At 41.0% G+C, this 19,666-nt stretch overlaps 1 protein-coding gene across 1 annotated transcript in view; it reads left to right on the forward strand.

Moving 5' to 3' along the window:
• HSPBAP1 (HSPB1 associated protein 1) overlaps window positions 1-19,666 on the forward strand; it is a 690,132-nt gene that overhangs the window by 424,206 nt on the left and 246,260 nt on the right. The gene's annotated exons all lie outside the window — the stretch shown is intronic.

The raw sequence follows: 19,666 nt of genomic DNA on the forward strand, positions 1-19,666 counted from the left end.
GCAAGTCTCCTGCAGAAGGCACTAGGACATTGCCCAGTAGCATATCTTCTTCAGGTGCATCCCATTCCACCTGCTGTTCTGCTGTCTGGTGATCTACTGCACCATCCTGTTGTGACACTGCCTGTATTGGAGTTTCCACACTAAACTCTTCACTTCAGTTTGTATTTCACTAATTTCTACCTCTTTAGTCATCTTTTTTTTTCTTTTTAACATTTACCTGTGTGATTTTTTTTCATATTGTGAAATTTGCCACACCTGGATGTCTTTGCCTCTGTTTCAACATATCCCTCTTAGATCTTGCTCTTTTTCCTTCCCAGATAAATTCGTTCAACTTTTTATTAATTATGGTTCACAGCTTCTGCTTTGGTTGATAACAATATTCCTAACCTATATATAAAACTAAAGGGCCTAAAAACATTTTTGCTCCTTGTATCTTAGTATCCATATCCATAAACAGGAGCTTCCAGTTTTGAGTTTTGTATTATCTTTTGTTTAGTCTCTTTCCTTATGGTCTGAGTCTGATATTTTGAATTTTGAGATTTTTCTTATTATTAGAACTCGGTTAGCTTCTAGTAAGCCTCTCTCTTTCCCTATATGTTTTTATATCCTGAAGAGACTTGAAAATATCTCGGATATTTCACAACACTGACGTGTCATTTTCTGGATTCATTGCCTGCAAATAAATCTAACATTTCTTGAATACCGTACCAATTATATTGTTGAATATCTGAGTATTTTCTTTGTCAATGGCTCTAAATATAAAGCAAATAAAGGAGAAAGAGGGTACCTCTGCTGCCTGGTTCCTCTGTGCAAACACAAGTTATCTGAAAGGCACCTTCCCCTTTAATTCTTGCCCCCTTTCCTTCATATATTCTCCTAATGAACCTTTTTATTCTGTTAGGAAATGCAAATGCTTACATCGCCCTTCTCATAAAATCCCAGCTTACTCTGTCAAGTGCTTTGTCTTTATCAAGATCAACCAACAACAGAGTTTTTTTTCTTAAATTCTTTTTCTGTCTGGATCATCATTGTTCTATTAATATTGCCAAATGGTTTACTCAACTCCACAAAACGACATTGATCCATATCTATCAGTTTTGACATCACCTTTCCAATTCGTTTAAGTATAGATGTGAGCACTTTATAATCATGGTTTAAAATTGCAATGGGTCTGTATGATGCTGGGTCTGATGGGACTGTACCCTTTTTGAATAATAGATGCTACAGCTTCCCCGCCTTTTAAAATAATATTAAAATCTCCCAGATTTTTATCCCTTTCTTCCCTCCTAACTTCCAAATGTCCACAGGAATTCCATCTGTTCTTGGTGACTTCTCTGCAGATTGATTATAAACCATTGTTTTTCTCTTATCTCCTCCTATCTTCACCATTAGTTGAGCTCTCATCTTCTATTAATCTTGGTGTGATTATGTCTTCCATAAATATTTCCATTTGTGCTCTTTCTTGACTTCCACATTCTTGTGCTTTATGCAGTTTTTAATAAAACTTTTGGAAAATCTCTAATACCTCTGTAAGATCTCTGGTCATATCGCTTGTCATTGGCTCCCTATGTTTGGTGACGACCCTTTCTACTTTCTGTTGCATAAATCACTGTGTTAAGTATTTTTGTGCTCTGAAGTTATCAAAAAATAGCTCCTTTACAGCAGTCTTTCTAAACTCATGCATTTTTTTTCTTTAGCACACTGTGGTTGCTCTTCTTCTTGTTCTGAGAGATTCCCCTTGTTCTGCAGGACTTTAAGATTAGTCATCCCCTCTAATTCATCTCTATTACTTATTTAACCATATCTTCCTCTCTTTTTTAGTTTTTGTTTCTACCGTATTTTAAACTCCATTTTATCCCATTCAGTAACTATCTCTTCTGAAGAAATGTACCTCTTCCCTAATGACTCTTAAATAATTTCCACTTTCCATTTTGCTCTCCTTTAACTGATATCTGAAGCAAATACAGGCAGACACCCAGGTCTGGGAAAGTGCCAGTGTCTCAGTTTTACTTCATTATCCTGCATTTTTATTTCTTTTTAATTGGTGCATATTCTGAAGTAGTTATTGGATGTGTTAAAGCTTTCAGTTAAACCTACATCTTCCTGTGAAATATAATTTCTATACAGTTCAGCCCATTTTATTGAACTTTGGGGACTCCTTTGAAGATTTAGTTAAAATTTCTTCTTACTGAATTCACATCTTCAATACCAAATATGTTCATAAATCTCTTCTGAACTCTGTCTTCCTTTGTTATATTTTCTCTTCTACCCCCAATACATCCTCACTATTGCAAATCAAATTGCAGTCTCCACCTATATGTTAATATTCCCTGCTGAAAGATGATTATTTCTGCCCAAAATTTCTTAAGCTCCACAATAACATTTTGGTGGAATATAAATGCATACCGGTGTAATCCTCCTCCCTTGCCAGTAGCCCCTTTCTACCACAAATCTACCATTATTGTTTTTTTTCCCATCCTCTTCTGTCTCCATTGAAGTCCTCATGACAATCATTATTATTATGAATATCCATTCTGAAATCCTTTCTTTGTGAAATTCACATGCCCATTTCTTTCATAATGTGGCTGTTACAGCATTACTATTTGGACTCTGCATTTTTTAATATAATTCAATACTCTTTCATTTTTGCCTGTACCTGTAATGCTATTCATATTTCAAGGTAATATAGATAGAGTAGCCGTTATGGTAAAAATCTATTGTTCCCACATATTATACAAAACTGTTTTGAATGTGTATTTCTAGCTTTTGTCTTGCATGCACAGACTCATTTTTGGCAGGCTTTTCTCATATACATTTGTTTCTACCTACCTATGAACCTATAGCACTCTTCAAGAAAAATCTTGATGATTGGATGGGAAATAGGAAATCACCCCGGGGATCACCTCTGTGGCTCGGCTCGACAGGGGCACAGGAAAATAATCTTCTCTTGTGGCGAAAGCCCGGGTACCTTTTCGGCTAGGCTTGTATAGGCCCTAGGGGCCAGTAGCCTAGTACCTACCTATGAACCTATAGCTCTCATCTCCATTTGAATCTACGTTACAGTTTTCAAGGTTTTTGTTTCAATGAAAGCCCTCAAACAAACAAGTAAATACATTTCAGTACACCCCCCCCCCAGCATCACCTATCAGCTTGGAACAAACGCACAGAATTATGTCAACAAATGAAGTACTCTCCAGATAGGAAGAATTGTCCCAAATTTACAGCTGCACCCACAGACATAACCTATAAAGTTAAGGTAACACATGCTAAAGGTCATGTTACAGCCCATGTTCCCACTTACACTGATTCTTGTCTGTTCTTTTATCTGTGATCCTCTCCCATATGTGAAACACAGTGTGTATGCATTCAGAAAACATTAACTTTTAGCCATAAGAAAAAGTACACTGGCTATCTTTAAATGGAGGTAAACTGTGCACAGTTCTGTTAAATGCATTAAAATATTAAGGCTGCTGTGGAGGCTACGATCTCTTAATTGCTTCCCATAGTTGTAATATCTCTCTTTCTTTGGTCATTTCACTACCTTTCATGGTACTGCTTTGCTGCCCCATACTTATCCACACCAGATGTTCTTCGTGTTTCACTCTTGCAGTCATTACATTTGGGTAATCTGCTGGCAGGTTGCCCTCAGTCGGCCTGATTAACAAAGTCTTGGGTCCTGCATCGGTTGCTGTCCCTTCTTCCATGACGTCAGGTTGTCAGGGGTATAAAACATGCAGCCGATGCCATTTTCATCAGTCTTTCTTGCCGCGCTGTGCCCAAAGCAGAAGCAGTTCACAAGTGCCGGTCGGCCGACTCCTGAAATTTTCGTTTTCGAGTTTCAGAACTGAAGTCTTCAACCTAAAGCTAAGTACCCCGTTGGGGAAACTTTTTCTTGCTCCTTACCGATGTCAGTAAAAGTTAATAATTGTATTACTTGTGGGAAGCAAATACCTCATAAGGATTTTCATTTGTACTGTATTCCTTGCCTAGGCCCTGACCACAACGTGCCTTGCTGTCGGTTTTGTGCTAAACTTAATCAACGCACTATTGAGCATTGGTATATTTTTGCATCAAAATATTTTGGCTCAAGATGTAACTATCCAGAAATGACGTCGGTTAGCAATCCAACTACCGGAATACATAAAAATTGCAAAGAAAAAGACAGAGACAGACCGTTGAGGTCCAAAACCAATGACGAAGCTTCTCCTAAGCCAGTCGCCGGTTTGCCGGTGCTCAGTGAGGCACTTTCGCAGCCCCTGATACCAGCTACTTTTGATTCGCAGGCCTCTACTGAGACCCATTCGGAGTCCAGTATGCCACGAGATGCTTCAGTTATGGAACCCGTGGATGTCTCTCCCTTGGGATGGGTCTGGAGCCGCTGAGCAGGCACCGGCTTCTGAGGGTGTTTTCAGGTCTAAAGATTTGTATATTAAACCAACACCATCTTCAAAACCTAGGCCAAAATCAACTTCTGTGTCTAAAAACAACGCTTGGGCCACGTGCACAGGCCCCTATGCCTAAAAAACAAATGATCAATATGGCTGAGGATTTAATTACCTTGATCAGGGGTTCCCATCCCCCTCCTGCTAAGAGGCCTAGGCAAGGCACTGACTATGCATCATCAGATCAGGTTTCTATTTCTTCTGATTCCTCTTCTGATCAGGAATTATCTGTTCCACCTTATGAGGACTTTGATGCAGAAGATTCCATCCCTTTTGCTTCTCCTCCTGAGGATTTTTCATTTGGAGAAACTGTGCATGCCTTAAGGGACACTTTCACTGGGAGAGTCAGGATTTCTCAGAATCTAAAAAGAAGCTTAGGGATTTCCTTCTTCCTCAGCATAGGCCTTTAGCTATACCTCCTGTTCTAGACATTGTTGATGATATTTTCTCAGAATCCAGCATGGCTCCTGATTCCCTGCCTCCAGCTCCTAGTAAGCCAGACAGATATTACAGGGTTCCTGACTCCCACAAATTCATTTTTAAAAACCCTACTGCTGACCCTGAAACCATTTCTCAGGGTCCCAAGGGCGTTAAGGCTTCTACTGCTAAAAACCCTACCCCTTCGGACAGAGACTCCAGGGCACTGGATAGATGGGGTAAGAAGGTTTACACGTCTACAACCTTGGCAATCAGGGCTTTAAACTGTCAGTTTCATATGCTTAAATATCAGCAGCATGTCATGGGCTTGCTTAAACAGAAAATGATGTTGATTTCTGACTGTGTGGAAAATAAGAGTTGCAAGATTTATTGCATTCAGCTGAACAAGTTGGAAAGCATACTTTGCAATGTGGTTTTGACTCCTTGGAGGCCTCTTGCAGGGCTGCTGTAACTGGATCTGTGATAAGAAGGCATGCTTGGCTCAAGGAGCAAATCTGCCTGATCATGTTAAAACAAAATTGTTGGATGCTCCTTTACAACAGGACAGTCGTAATAAGGCAGAAGTTGTTTTAAAAAAGATGGAAGATAAAGCTAAATCTATGCAAACTGTAAAAGATTTCCTATAAGTGCAACCACCCAGGTTCAGTAGGCACTGGCCTACTAAGAATTGGTCCTTTCCAGTACCCACCAGAGCCGCTCAGGTCAAACTCAAGACACTCCAAAGGCTCCAGGTTTCAGTCACAAGGAACTTATAGAACAAAACAATGGGGTGCCTCCACCTCCAAATCTGGGAGTAACAAGGCACCTTCCTACGGTAAGCAGTCTCCATGACTTTCCTTTGCAATCACCAAGCACTTATCTTTTGGCCGCCCCTTTGGGGGGAAAACTGACACTTCATGCACGAAACTGGCAACTAATTACCCAGGACAAGTGGGTTTTAAATATAGTATCCCATGGATACAGATTTAATTTCCACACATTACCAATCCCAAACGGATGGCCAGATCTGCCTCCAAATCAGTGGGCAGAGGCCCAGAAACAAGTTATGTCCCTTATGAATATGGGGGCTATTCAACCAGTACCATCAAAGGAAAAGGGACAAGGTTTTTATTCAAGACTTTTCCTGGTACCCAGAAAAGACAAATCACGGCGTCCAATTCTGGACTTATCCATTCTAAATACATTTCTGGACATTCCAAAATTCAAGATGCTGACTCTACAACCGTTACTGCCTATGCTAGGCAAGGTTGCCTGGTTGGTAACTCTAGACTTAAAAGAAGCTTACCTGCATATCCCAATCAGAGAATCTTGCAGAATATAACTCTGCTTCAAAGCAGGCTATTTGCATTACCAGTTCTCTGCACTGCCCTTTGGCTTATCTACTGCGCCCAGGGTCTTCACAAAGTGCCTGCCACCAGTAATTGCATTTTGCAGACAAAGAAACATTCAAATTTATCCTTACCTGGACGATTGTCTAATTCAGGCAGAAAACAAGGACACACTTCTAAAATATATGGCATTTGTAAAAAGACTTCTAACTTGTCTAGGGTACACCATAAATGAAAATAAATCACAACCGGTACCCTCTCATATAATTACATTCCTGGGTGCAAGCTTGAATACAACTGCCCAGATGACTTACCCTATGCCAGAAAAACAAATTGATGACTTCAAACAAGTGGCCACAAAAATCCAGCTGTCTGCAAGACAAATTCTGCAGGCCTGGGGGTTCATGGTTTTCTGCATTCTAATAATTCCATATGCAAGACTGCATACGAGGAAACTTAAATGGTACATAAAAAGCTTATGGAGTCAACATTGTCACAGCCTCAAAACAATGATTCCTATCATTCCTTGCCTGCAGCAAGAGTTCCTATGGTGGGCAGAGGCCTGCCACCAAAACAAGGGGCTGTCATTCATTCCACCCCCTGCCACCCAAACCCTGACTACAGACGCATCAGATTATGCTTTGGGGGGGGGGGGGCATCTGGCAGGGAGATGCATTCAGGGCCAATGGAGCCTAAATCAAATGCACCTACATATCAACCAGAAAGAGATGCTAACTGTACAGAATGCTCTGACAGCCTTCAAGGACTGTCTTCATCCAGGACAACTACTGATAAAGACCGACAATACCACAGTCATGTGGTACATAAACAAGCAGGGGGGTACCCATTCCTTCCCCCTTTGCAGACTAGCCATGGCTTTGTGAAACACGGCCTTGACTTATCAAATACCTCTACAAGCTCAATTCCTGCCAGGAAAGCAAAATACTCTGGCAGACAAACTAAGCAGAAATCTTATGGACCCACACGAATGGAAACTGGATACACAAATCTTCAGCATGTTGACACGCAAATGGGGGAGCCCAGACATAATTTTTTTGCCTCACCCCAAAACTGTCAGTTGGACAGATTCTGCACAAGAGTTCATCACAAAAAAGCTTGGATAGCGGATACTCTGTCCTTCAGATGGAAAAACATATCAGTCTATGCCTTTCCCCCTCTGCCTCTGCAGCTGCTCTCCAAGGTCTTACTAAAAGTCAGACAGTAAAAAACAAAAATGATTCTGATTGCTCCAGACTGGCCTCACCAACACTGGTACCCGCTCCTACGCAATATGTCACACCTTCCTCCGTGGTACCTGGCTCAGGCACCTTATCTACTGTCTCAGCAGAACTATCAAATTCTGCACACTCCGCTCCAAATTCTGAATCTTGCAGCATGGCTAATCAACTAATTTCACCAGTTACATCACTCAGCAAACCAGTGATGGATGTCAGAAGGCCTAGTACTAGAAAATCTTATGCTGACAAATGGAAAAGATTCTGTGCCTGGAACCAAGCACAAGGAATAAGCACAGCAATGCCCAATATTCCTCAGATTCTGCAATATTTAACTGAGATGCTTCACAAGGGCCTATCTTTTTCTTCCATAAAAATCCATGCCTCTGCCATTTCAGCTCATTAAATCTCCTGCTAAAGCAGTACCTCAGAGGGGCCAAAAATGTAAGACCTCCCAGGAGAGCACCAACTCTTGCATGGGACCTCAATTTTGTGTTGGAGAAACTCACTCTACCTCCTTTTGAGCCAGCTGCTACTGCAGGTGTAAAATTTCTCTCTTGGAAGACCATTTTTCTTTTAGCAGTCACTTCAGCTAGAAGGATTTCAGAACTACAGGCTCTCATGGCAGTGGAGCCTTTTGTTATCTTTTACCCAGACAGAGTGGCTCTCAGGACTAATGCATCCTTTATGCCTAAAGTGGTATCTAGTGTGGCTCTTAATCAGACCAGTCATCTGCCAAGCTTCTTCCCAAATCCACAGAACAAGGGTGAGCGGATTCTGCATTCATTGGATGTACACAGACAACTAAGATTCTACTTAAACAGGACAAAATCTCTAAGAAATTCTGAGCAATTACTGGTGGCATTTGCTGCAGGGGCAGAGGGAAAGGCTATTTCAAAGCAGACTATTTCAAAATGGATAAGCCATTATATTCGTTTCTGCTACAAGCACCATGGTAAACCTGTCTCCAAGGGGATCAGATCCCATTCCACCAGGGCTGCATCTACGTCTGCAGCCTTTCTCAGAGGGTTCCTACCAGAGACATTCTAGAAGCTGCTACTTGGAGCTCAGTTCATACCTTTACCAAACATTACCATTTACCTCTTTTCTCCAATTCCAGGGCAGGCTTTGCCACTGCTGTCCTGCAGGGCCTTATACCTGCTCCTAATGCTGTATAATTCCATCCTCCCAACCATAGCTTTGGGATTCTACCCAAATGTAATGACTGCAACAATGAAACATGAAGAACATAGTACAGTTGTGTACACTTACCATAAATGTAGATGTTTGAGTGTATTCACTGTTGCAGTCCTGGTTACCCTCCCTCCAGCCCCCTGTTTTCCTCTTACTATACCTCTTCTTTCTTTTACTATGCTTAAAAGCCTTTTTGGTGTATCTGCTTTTATTTGTAGGTATATTTTTTGTGTTCTAATATATATATATATATATAATATATATATATATATATATTTTTTTTTTTTTTTTCCTCCCCATTTGGGGGGCACCTGACATCTGGGTCAAGAAAAACTGATGAAAATGGCATCGGCTGCATGTTTTGTACCCCTGACAACCTGACGTCATGGAAGAAGAGACAGCAACCGATGCAAGACCCAAGACTTTGTTAATCAGGCTGACTGAGGGCAACCTGCCAGGAGATTACCCAAATGCAATGACTGCAACAGTGAATACGCTCAAACATCTACATTTATGTTAAGTGTACACAACTGTACTGTCTATCAGCTTTCTCCTTGTCTTTTCTGGACATTTAGTCTGGCATAGCTAGGTCCAGTTGTGGATCTAGGCATCGCACATCTATGCATCTGTCTGGGATGGTTTACTTATGACCTATCCACCCATTCCTTGTGGACCTGTTGGTATGTCTGAGGGGTGGATTTGCAATGGAGACGTGGTATATTGCACTGCCAGTTGAGCAGATCAGCCATGTATCTACTTCCTATCTTTATGTACACCTACCAATGTGTCTTCCCAAGCTTTCACCAGGGATCGGCACAGTAGATGCCCATACATCTTGCCTGTCACCTTCATTAATTTCGTGAGCTGCTATTTGAACCTAGGTTGTCTGGGTCATAGTGAGCGCTTTATTCCTCTGTGTTTTTCTCTTCACCTTTTATGGTTGATTTTCTTTCAGGTTCCCTGTATTTGTTCTTTGCTGGCATGCAGGCAGTGTACTTTCTAGTCAGTAACTGAATTTTACAAATTAACTGGCTCCCTTTTCTCAGTTCCAGTTTTCATACTGGGAGAGCTGATATTAAGCTGTTGATCAGTGTACAGCCATCTTGGAAGTTCTTCTAAATCTGGACAACTTCTTGATTGCACTAATCAGTGCTACGAGTCTAAATAGAAAGATCCCTTCAATTGAGCCCCTCCTGCAACTGAAACACATTCATATTAGTGTAGTTATTGAGACTTGATTTCACTGTAGTGACAGCACTCCATCTGCAACAAGGTTTAACACCTATCTTGCTTTTAAGCTCTTGGGGATTTGTGGAGAGTACCTGTCATTATCATTAACCTCCCTTTTCCCATTTTTTACATAGGGTCAGGGTGCCATATCATCTGTTGCCACCTGTCTTAATTCACTCACACTTGGGTCTTCTCATGCAGTTCTTTCATCTCTGTACTGGATGCCTTATTTCCTCTTGCCTTCTTCCTGTCTCTCCCACAACATCTTCTCCAAATTATCATCTGCCTTCCTATACATGCCAAACCAGCCAAACTACCATACTCTGTTCTGTGCAGTTGGTGCAACTTTGGCTTCTGCTTTGATGTCACCATTTCCTCATCCATCCCACAGTGTGCATCCGGCCACCCTTCTCAGGGACGTCATCTCCATCACTTCTAGCTTCAACTGCTTTGCCTTTACTGCCCATGTTTCTGTACCACATGGAAATACTGGTAATCTACCCCTGATGTGCTTTACCATTTGCTGTAGCCCCTCTGATTCTATCTTTGACCTCCATATTCAGACTTTCTTCAGCCATCCCTCCCAGACTCCCTTCTGTCTCAGATTTCAGCTTCTCATTTCCTGCCATGACATCTGTGTTATTTCTACTCTATTCCCGTTTCATTTTCTGAAGTTCCTGTGCAGTCTGCTTTTAATGTTACATTGCTTATATCAACAAAACTGTCATATACATATATATATATATATATATATATGTATATACATATATACATATATATATATATAATATAGACAGTTTTGTTTATCTGTTTTCACTCCGCTGTTTGCTGATGTAGTCCATTGCCATTGAACAACACTGGGCTCGGACCTGAACCTTGATACATTTCCACTGCCACTGAGAACATCTTTATTACTCTGAATACTGTTCGTACTTTGGTCATTGGGTTTTTGTACATAGCATACTCTAATTCTGTCAATGTTTCCTGAACTTTGAACCATCACAGGATTGCCCAAATCATCTTTCTTGGGACCTTGTCATATGCTTACTTTAAGTTTAGGAATGTGCAGTTGGAAATTTTCTTCATCTCTCTCTCACTACAAACAGTGGATGGGTTGTGCTGCATCTTAATCTGAATCAAACTACTCATTTCCCATCTTAAGTTCTACTACTTTGTGTGCTTGTTTATAAATCATCCTCTTCAGCACTTTCATGCCCAATGTGGCAAGAGTTTGATACCTCTGTACTTGCCTCAGTTGTGAATGTCCCCTTTTGTTCTTATACTCTAACAGAAAAGTCATTGTCCAGTTATGTGGAATGTACCTTTCTCTTTGTTTTGCGATGAGGACCCTCTGAAGCCACTTCTTCCCTAACGAATCCAACATCTTGATCATATCTACCATGACCTCACCCAAGCCTGATGTTTTCCCCGATGTCATTTTCCTTAGTGATGTTCTTACTGCTTCTAGGTTTAGCTGTTCTTGCTCTTTCATCGTGGGCGCTATATGGGGCAGTACAGCCTTTTTGGGGTTTTCTTCATTTACAAGCTGCTGGAAGTCCTCCTTCCATCTGTCTTTGATGTTCTGTGGACTGGTGAGCAAGTTGTTGCTGACATCCCTCGTGAATGGTGTCTGCTCACCATCTTCTTTGTGTTTCTGTCTTTGGATTGCAACCTTATAAAGTTTGTACCATCTGTTTAGTCACTTTCCAGAAAATAGTAAAGTGTCTGTGATGCTTTGTTCTTTGCTATTGAGACTGGTATTCTAGCCTCTTTGTTAGTTGCAGCATTCCTTTGTAGCCTAGTCCATCTCTTCTATCTCCCTCTTTTTGCGTTCCTTCTTTTTCTGGTAATTTCCTGTATGTCTGCCTTCTGCAACCTGGACACATCTCTATTAGACAGAGGGAACCTGTAAATGCTTGATCACTCATGCCCAAGCTTACATATAACCCATAAAATAAACTTAGGGTATTAAAACTTGTCAGACATTTGGGAGGCACAGCTAGGCTTAAAAAGGCCCCCTGGGTTTGTTAGCCTACTAATTACTTATGAACCTATTCCACCATCAGTTTTCTTTATGTACATTATTTCTATACCAGTATGTTTGCACTTTTCAGAAATACTATCAATTCAAATCAAATTGTCCACAACTCTAACTTGGAAGTTTTGGACGTGCTGTTAATTCATTGCTTATTACAGATCCATATCAACGTTTCCCAAAGATCATGCTAATTACCTTAATACCATTGAAGGGTTAAATATCAAACTAAATACCTTCTTGCTTGGGGATTTGAATTACTCTGACGTTAATTGGCACGCTTACCTGTCTAAAATGGATAAGCTTAGTGTTTCCAAGACTTAGTTAATGCGAATGAGTTGGAATAAATTGTAAAACTGACCACTTACTGCTCTAATATCCATGACCTGGTCCTTACCAGCCTAGTCCTTGGCTGTACAGAACCCCACATCTCCTGATCCTTGGTTAAATCTGATCACAAGTCAGTCATCATCTGTGCCAGACCTTTACAAAATTCCCAATAATCCTCTCTGCAAATGGACCATGATATATAGGGAGGATGTATAAAGAATTTTCTGTGCAGTGGTAAATTCAGGAATAAATTTCTCTGACAGAACGTCCATATTAATAAACTGTACAACAAAAGTAAGACAAAATGATGAAAAGTTGTAAGAACTTATATAATTTTATTTCAGGACCACTGTGAAAATTGCCCAGCAAGGAACTAAAGAGTAATATTTGAAAATGTGAAGCAGACTCTGAGATTAAGGTCACTACGAGTACCAAAGTAAAAGAAACATTCTGAATTTGTAAAGTAAGGAATAACGTCCAGCCATGTGCTGAGCTCATCTGTAATGATCTCATGCATTCCAAGCACAAGAATATTGCCAAAATATTAGACAAATTTAGTGCTAATGTTACCCCACCTACAAACATTGTTGCCCCTAGTATCCCTGAAAATTTTGTTTCCCTCTGAAATCACCTTGAAGGAAGTCTTAAAATTACTGTCAAAGACTGACGATAATATTTCCATGGAATTCAGAACTTACCAGGCTGTGTTCTTAACAGTGCCAAGTATGCACTGTCTGAGACTCTAGTTAAACTGTTGAAACTCAGCCTATCCACAGGGTTTGTGCCTTGTTCCTGTGGAACAGGTACTGTGGCCCCTCTACAGATCTACACAATTCTTTGCCCATTAGCCTCATTATATGCAAAGCCATGATATGAATCCTAGCCGAACTCTTTTATGCAGATATATTCAATCTGTGTGATTTAGACCTCAGTCAGTTTGATTTTCTGAAGGGCAAGTTCTCTCTCTTTGAGAACAGAAGCTTGTTTGAAAAGGTTACAGAGGCTGTTAATGGTGGGCATTCAGGGCAAACTGCTCTTCTTAAGCTGACCAAGGCCTTTGATACTATCCCCATCCTTGTATTGTGAAAAAATAGTCAAACTTAATGTAAACTCTTAATATGATGATGCCATGTTCATTTGTTTCTCAACCTGTGGGTTTGAATCCGCACCTCTGATCCGACACTGCTGCTTGTGTAGGGTAGAATCAGACTCTCAAGCTCCTTCATTACCCATAATGCCAGTGTCCTCCAAATTACTTCAGATCTTGTTTTCAGTGCTTCAAGTAAGTTAGGATTTTCTTCTCTTGTAGCTCCTTGAGGGTTGTGAATGAATTTAAAGCTAAATTCTAATATTTTTTGTCCTCCTTTTCAGTCGATCGCCCTTCCTTTCCATTCTGTGAACTTTTTTGTTATTTCTGGGTGTCTCCATTTATCTATATAGACCATTATAAACCATCCAGTATCTCTCTCTCCTACTATTGCTGATAGTTTTACGTTTTCTCCCCTTTATTCTGCTCTACTTTTTCTTCTTCTTAAAAAAGGGTTCTTCTGTCTTCTTTCAAATTTTAGTTCTTTATCATGGCTGATAAGCCTGTGCAGTTCAAAAAAATGTACTTTTGTGGGTGCAAGATTCCTCAGTCTAATGCCCACAGGAAGTATGTTTACTGTTTAGGCCCTAATCATTTGGATGTGAATTGTAAAATGTCTGCGGGTTTCAGTGCTTGAGCACTTGTTGACTGTCAAAACAAGTCAATTTTAATGGGTATTCTTCCTCAGTCTGCTTTTGTTGTTGGACCATCTAAAGAATCAGGAGATCAAACCTCTATAGAAAAGCATAAGGAGCCCAGGGAACACAGAAAACGCTCTCCTGCCCAGTCTCTGAAAATAGCTACTTCTGAGCCACTGGCAACAAAAAACTGTCAGACCAGAATCTTTTGGATCCAACACATATGTTATTGTCACCTCCTCTGTGCCGAACTCCTAGCTCCTCCCTGGAGGTCATATCTCCAACTTTGAGGTCTCCCTTTCTTCTGGAGACCCCAGAGAAGTCTTCTAGATCTCCCTCCGTGTCCGCTTCTATTAGATCTCCCCAGAGTCTTTCTGAAGCAGAGGTGGACAGGATGATGATGAGATTTCACAAGATGCAGATAGAGATGGGGATTTTGCCTGCTCCATCCCCCACCAGATCCATGAGCTACCATCCTAGCTTTGTGCCTTTAATTACTCCTTCTCTGATCTGACCTCCTGTTTTGGAGCCTTCGGATCCGGACGTAACCAGAGTCAGTATGTCGGATTCAATGCCCCTTCCTTCTGCTCTGATTACTTCTCTTTTCTGATTGTCTTCAACTCTGTTGGAGCAAAATGGTTCTCGGAGCCAATGTGTCCTCGACTCCAAAGTGTTCAGAGCTGTCGCTTTCAGTGGGAGCCTTGGTACTCATCTCATCTCCAACACCACCTTTGGGGCAGGGGCTCTGTGAGGGTTTGGAGCTGTGCGCTCTGAGCACTATGGTGCAGGAGAGATTGCTACTGATCTCTCCAGGTCCTTCTGCATTCAAAGTGGTGGAAAGGGTGTTCTCCTAGCAGAGAATTGCTTCAAATCTACAAACTTCACATCCTTGACTTCTGCACCTGAGCCTGCTCATCCTCCATCTCAGTGTCAGCCAGATCCTAAGAGCTTCCAAGCAGCTCCCCCTGCGGAGCTCCCCATCTCTTTCGACACCTGCTTGGATCATCCCACTGAGGAGGTCCCTCGAAAGAGACTGTGCAAGGGGAGGCATCTGGATTCCCTTCAGGAATCACCGATAGACATGGGCTGCGATGAAGGGGATGTGTCCCCTAGATCTCCACCTGATGTCTCCATTGGAAACATCCTTGAAATCCTACACCAGAGAGGTGGATACTATTACCCAAAGCCCTTCCTCAGAAGAGTATGTGTTTCTGGAGACCTTCAGGTCTGGCCCGTCTGCACATTGGATGACCTTATAGACCTCATCACCCACAGGGCATGAAAGGACCCGAACACTGTGGAGGCCATACCAAAAAGAGCTGGCAAAATCCTCAGCGCCCCATTAGATAAGCAGCACTGGACAAAAGGTTCCCTGGTAGATGGCATGGTTGTTACTGTAGCCAGTAAGAAGGAGCTAGTCAAACAGTGCCCCTCTGTGCATTCCCCTAACAAGGAGTCTAGGGCATTGGACAGATTTTCGAAGCTCGCATACGTGTCAGAGAACTACCCATTGTGATCGCTGAACTACCTGGCACACTTCACCAGACTACAGAGGGACATAATTAAGGAACTCTGTAGCTCTGCCCCACGGTCCATGTCTGCAGGTTTTCCTCCAGATTGGCCACCCTGCAGTCCCTCTCTTATGTGTCCATGAGGCTAATCTCACATGATTGATGCAGAGGGTACCTCAAGGGTTGCCAGTTCAGGTATTGCTATAGAGAGTCATGCCTGAACATGCCTTTGTGACTTCATGGAACCTTTCAAGGCATCCTTCATCAATGCTTCTTTTGATGGATCATCGTAGTTTGGCCCCACTGTTAAAAAGATTCTCTGCCTTAGTGAGAAGGATGGAAAGACCTTGCCTGCCAGCGGAATGTTTTTTCTATCACACAAAAACCTTTCTCCAAGAACCTTTGTGGTGGTAAAAACTGTGTTTCAAAATGTATCAAGGTCTTTTTCAGGATTGTATGTCTCAAATCCATCAAGGTACAAATACTGCTTAGGTATAAAATGTTTATTAAATGAAAACAAGCTAAAACAGTAATCTCTTTTGCGTCTGAACTTAGATTATTACAGCAGCTCTTGTTTAAATGGCAGAATAAAGCACACTTAATTGCTAATTCAAATTGACCAGTGAAGCATTCTAGTTAATTAAAACAAACCAACAATAAATGTAAGCATTGACATACTGCTTACGTAATGGCATACAGCACTAACATATATACTGTCAGTGACTGAAATCCGATCATTGAAGTAATCTTACTACAACTAATACTAATATATTAAAAATGCAAAATATTGCAATGACTAATGAATGGCAATCAGACTAAAAAAATGTGTAATTTTCAGGCATCACAGGGAGGATTTTCTCCCAGAGGCAGAGGGGGAGAACAGTTAATAGTGACAGATGTGTCCCACGTGGCAGAGGGGGTCTGCAAAGTCGAGGATCACAAGATTTCTTTTCTGATGGATCCTTTCAGTGGTCCTGTCCCTGTCTGAAAGCAGTGGGGGACGCTTATCCTTGCACCCAGATGCCTGGTTAGCCATCAGAAATGATCGTTGGATGGAAAGGATGTTATCCATAGGATATTCCATCTTTTCAATTACCAAAGCCAAGAAAAAAATCTCCCTGATATTTTACCCAATCAGAGGCAGGAGGCAGCAGGCAGCATTGCAAATTACAAAACTGCTAGAAAAAATAATCACCCAAGAGGTCCCACCAGACCAAATCTGATCCGGAATCTACTCAAGGTTCTTTTTAGTGCCAAAGAAGACAGAGACCTGAGGCCAGTCTTGCACCTAACATTCCTAAACAAATCAGTAGAAAATTTGAAGTTCTGGATGGTCACTGTTCAGTCCATTCTACCAGTGTTACTAAAGGACATTGTACTCATTCAACCTTCAGGATGCGTACTATCCCATCAAAATGAACAGGCCCTCCAGAAGGTTTCTCCACTTCTGGCTGGGGGGTCATCAATTCATAGTTTTCCCATTTGGTCTGACCACAGCCCCCAGGGTGTTCACCAAATGCATGGTAGTAGTAGCTACAGAGACTGCATGGATTCAACAATGGAAACCACTTCTAGGACTGCTCGAAACTGTTATGGTTTCTTATGCTTGCCTGCCTGTCTCTGAAGATACTCCAGTAGACCTATCAGATTCACTGGCTCAGCATTATGAATGTGTTCAGCCTCATTCAGATATCCAAACTATGTTTGGAGTGGTAGCGGAATTTCCCATATATTCTCATATGAAATCCTTTCGAATCCAGGCTCATCAGAAAGCCATCATAATACACACATCTGTCCTTGTTTGGGGGGAGACATTTCAGAAAGTAAACAATCTGGTGGACTAGATCCCCCAGGAATCTCGTATACATAAGTGTCCTAGACATCTGTGTACTCCTGTCTTTCAGGAGGAGATTTTCATTTATTTGGACAAAATGGCTGCTTTCTGGTACCTCAACAAGCAAAGGAAATTATGTTGCCTGGTGTTGAGAGGCCATGAGGGTAGACAAATCATATTACTAGTTAGTGATTGTGCGCATTCTTGGGGGGGGGGGGGTACATCCTCTAGTCGACAGACTGAATCATTGTCTTCATATGCCTCATGAGTTGGTTAGTGTCTAAGAAAAATCTTTTATCTTTGAGGATCCCGGGTGTGCATAGAATTTGCCTCTCTTACCAGCACTATGCATATCATTTTCTTTTCAACGATTGTACCTTCAGGAGATCAGGCAAAGGATAAAACTAGCTCATTCTTGGTCCTCTGTCCTCCATTTGAATTTTTTGTCATTACTTCTGGAAGTGGGCTTTATCCAGAAAGCTAAACTTTTCAAAACTATAATAATTTTCCTATTTATTTTATTTTATTTATTTTTGTGACCTAGAGAGACTTGATTCCACTTACTTTTGCCATTCCTACTCTAAAGATTTCAGACTTTCAAGACAATATCATCTTACCTTTCTTTTAAGTCTTAGACGGAACTCTATGCTGTGAGGCTAGCTGATGGTCTGCTCCAGTTTCACTAATTGCTAAGTTTTCAGGTTTTGCAAATAGGATGGACTTGATTTTTACTTCTGCCCATTGGCTATCTACTGTGAGGAGTATAGTAATTTTTGAATATAAAACAGTCCAGGCTGGGAACCCTTTAAAATTTCTTCCATCGATCCTTATTTATCAGTTCAGAATCTTTGATTATAACCTGTGATATCCCTTCACCATTGCATTTTTTTCCTCTTTAAACACCTTTAATAAGTTATCACTTCATACGTAGGAAAACATAAAGTAACAGAGAATAAAACAAGCCATATGAGCATTTGTTTTCATTTTAAATGAATTATATGCCAGATATCTTTTCCTTCTTTATAACTATTATCGGTCCAACATTGCATAATTTGCTCAATTCCTGCATTCCTTTTCTTCCTGCCTTACCATATGTGTTGATGTTTAGATATGTAGATGTTGATGTTGAGTAAATCACTGTTGTAGTACCATTTCCCTCCCCGTTTTATCTGGACACTAGTGTTATGGGGTGGGTACTCAACGCAAACACTTTCACATTTAATCTCTTAACACTTAATCAAGTAATTCCCCTCCTTAGGGCAGCAGCTTAGCAAAGCAGTTTTTAGGTTACTCTAAGTACATTTTCTTTTCCAGGGCATGGGTCATCCTAAAATGGGTTGTACTCTGGGTCCTTTGTGCTGAATTGCAGTTGCCAAGGGAATAATAAAAAAGAAATTGGCATTAACTAGCATCCTTTTATACCACCACCACGCTGATGGCAGTGTGAGATGGAGTCTACCATGTGATGAGAGGAAGGATGAAGAGCTGTGAAAGTCAGGGCATCTCTTTGGCTTCTGCAAACAGGAATTTCAAGAGTCACTAATACAACAGTAAATATTCTTGAGAATCTACAACTCTGGTAAGTTCCTAACACAACTGTACTTTTTTAGACCGCCACTGAGAGATTCTGTCCTTCCGTAGGACATATGCTTCCTATTGGAAAAGTTCACATAATCTCTGCAGATGAAACCATTAAAAAAACAAAGTAAAGTGCTTATCCTGGAAGGGCACTGCTTTTGGTGGTGACTACTTCAACTAGAAGAATTCTCAAACTGTATCAGTTTCTTCACAGTATTAGTTTATCCTTGAACACAAAGTCTTCATGTATGCCAAAGGTGGCCACTGAGTCCTGCTTTCTCTAACTTTAATCAGTCTGTTAACATTCTTATTTTTTCCCCACTGCATTTATTCTAGTCCAGGAAAACCGCTCCTTCATATTAGGAATATTTGTAGGCAGTTCAGATGCTATGTAAACATATTCAAAGAATTCAGGAAGGATGACCGGTCATTTGTTTCCTTTGCCAAAAGAAGGGAATGCAGGAAAGTCACTAAACACAGTGTGTGTGACTCCTGGCAAAAACAAATTTAAAGGAGAAGAGCAATTTTTGAAATTTCCTCTTCTGTGTTTTCTGACTATTTTATTTTTGTCTTGTCGGCACTCAGCATTCTGAGTGCTGACATTTCAGTAGAGAGTCCATTATTTTGCGTTTCAGTATACAGACTCTCTTCTGTGAGTACATCCATACCCAGCAATGAGATGAGCAACTGTTTTCAGTTTTGCTTTACAGAACCAACATTTTTGTGTTTCTTCCACTTTTTCTATAGACTTTATAAATCAGTGCATCAGCCCACTATCTTGGGCAC

The sequence above is a fragment of the Protopterus annectens genome, chromosome 2.part1, assembly GCF_019279795.1.
Source record: "Protopterus annectens isolate FY-2018-M chromosome 2.part1, PAN1.0, whole genome shotgun sequence".
Taxonomy (NCBI): Eukaryota; Metazoa; Chordata; order Ceratodontiformes; family Protopteridae; genus Protopterus; species Protopterus annectens.